Below are 2,747 nucleotides of genomic sequence, written 5' to 3' on the forward strand. Positions count from 1 at the left end.
GGAATTTCAATTCGAGCAGGGGCATTTGCAGCATGTATATATGATTTAGTTACCCCTTTTGTGTCTGCAAATGCATCTGGTATTTGATTTGCTATTCTTTGCAAGTGCACAATTTGCTGTACATCTTTTTCACATTGTTTTGTTCTTGGATCCAGATGTAACAATGATGATACATACCATGTAATTTCTTTTTCGGTATGTTTCTGTTCTCCCCCTAACATTGGGAAGATTTCCTCATTAAAATGACAATCAGCAAAACGTGCTGTGAACACGTCGCCTGTCTGTGGTTCAAGATATCGAATGATCGATGGACTATCATAACCAATATAAATTCCAATCTTTCTTTGAGGTCCCATTTTCTTTCGTTGAGGTGGTGCAATAGGCACATACACCATACATCCAAAAATTCTCAGATGAGAAATGTCTGGTTCTTTACCAAATGCAAGCTGCAATGGGGAGTATTTATGATATGCACTTGGTCTGATGCGAATTAATGAAGCAGCATGTAAAATTGCATGTCCCCATATAGAAATAGGGAGCTTTGTTTTCATAATCATTGGTCTAGCAATCATTTGCAGACGTTTAATCAATGATTCAGCCAATCCATTTTGAGTATGTACATGAGCAACAGGATGCTCAACAATGATTCCCATAGACATACAATAATCATTGAAAGTCTGGGAAGTAAATTCACCAGCATTATCAAGTCTAATTTTCTTGATTGTATAATCGGGAAATTGATTCCTCAATTTTATTATTTGAGCAAGTAATCTTGCAAATGCAACATTTCGAGTTGACAATAAACATACATGTGACCATCTGCTGGAGGCATCAATCAATACCATAAAGTATCTGAATGGTCCACATGGTGGATGGATTGGTCCACAAATATCACCCTGAATACGTTCAAGAAACATTGGTGATTCAGTTTGGATTTTGGCTGGTGATGGTCTTATAATAAGTTTTCCAAGAGAACATGCTTTACATTGAAACTTATTATTCTGAAAGATCTTCTGGTCTTTCAATGGATGACCATGTGTATTTTCTATAATTCTTCGCATCATTGTTGAACCAGGATGTCCTAATCGATCATGCCAATTGGTTAATATTGAAGAATTATCAATTACCATGTTTGATTCAATGGGACGTATATGTGTATAATGCAATCCAGTAGGGAGCATTGGTAGTTTTTCAATCACATATTTCTTTCCTGATTTATATGTGGTAAGACACATATATTTCTCATTCCCTTCATTCATTGTTTGAGTATCATACCCATGGGAATATATATCATTAAAACTCAACAAATTTCTTTTCGATTGTGGTGAATATAAAGCATCATTGATCAAAAATTTTGTACCATTAGGTAACAAAAATTGTGCTTTACCACATCCTTTAATCAAGTCTACAGGACCTGATATTGTATTCACCATTGTTTTTGTTGGTTTTAGTTCCAAGAAATATCTTTTATCTTGGAGGATAGTGTGCGTTGTACCACTATCAGGTATGCAAACTTCAGCTTGGTTCATAGCATTTTCCATATTTGAACTTCAAAAAAAATGTGCAATGAAATAAAATTACTGAAAATACATTTATAAAAATAAAATACAATACAATACATATTTAAAAATTTAACACACGATAAAATATTATCATACAAGTACATGGAAAAATAAAATTTTTTTACATATCTATTCCACCAGCAAATTGGTCATTGTCTGATAAATCAATCAGAAAATCTCCAGCATCAAAATGAGTTGAATTATTCAAAGGTTCATTGTGTTCAGTAAAATTGGTCTCCCTTTCTTTCTCCTTTAATGATTCTTTATAAAGTTTACAAAGGTGCTCAGAGGCTCGACAAATACGGGACCAATGTCCTAGAGTACCACATCTGAAATACGAACTTTCAAATCTTTTTGAGTGATTCTCATTAACACTCATATTCTCATGATGCCTTTTCGGTGGATGGTTTGGGACGCTATTTTGAGATGAGTTATAGAAATAACTATCTCGATTATTTTCAAAACCACGGCCGCGTCCACGACCACGACCACTTCCACGTCCACGTCTACGTCCACGACCTCGATTTTATCCTCGACCAAAATCTTGTCTATAACTATGATTTTGGTTTCCAGGTTTACATTCATTTTTGCTTACGACATTTACTTTAGGAAATGCCGTTGAACCAGTGGGTCATGCTTGATGATTTCTCATTAACAGCTCATTATTATTTTCCACCACGAGAAGACAGGCGATGAGTTCAGTATATCTCGCAAATCCACGCACTCTATTTGTAGTGTTATATTTGATGCGTGAAAAGTGGAAAATGTTTTTTCAAGCATTTCCGATTCTGTAACCTCATGTCCACAAAATTTTAGCTGCGAGATTATTCGATACATCGCTGAATTGTAATCACTGACTTTCTTAAAATCTTGGAATCTCAACGTATTCCATTCATCCCGGGCGGTCGGAAGTATAACTTCCCTTATATGTTCTTCTTTTAATCCCTTCCACAAAACCATGAGATATTTTTCAATCAGATATTCACATTTATGTCGACGCAAAAATATCATGGCTCTTGCCTTTTCTTGTGATGTGCATATGCCATTTTCTTTTATGGTCTCATTTAGACCTAATGACTCAAGATGCATTTCTACATCGAGAGTCCATGGCATATAATTTTTCCCTGTAATATCAAGAGCAATGAATTCGAGCTTTGCCAAGTTTGACATGGTGGTACTAAAAAA

The sequence above is a fragment of the Primulina huaijiensis genome, chromosome 9 (assembly GCF_012295235.1).
Source record: "Primulina huaijiensis isolate GDHJ02 chromosome 9, ASM1229523v2, whole genome shotgun sequence".
Lineage (NCBI taxonomy): Eukaryota > Viridiplantae > Streptophyta > Magnoliopsida > Lamiales > Gesneriaceae > Primulina > Primulina huaijiensis.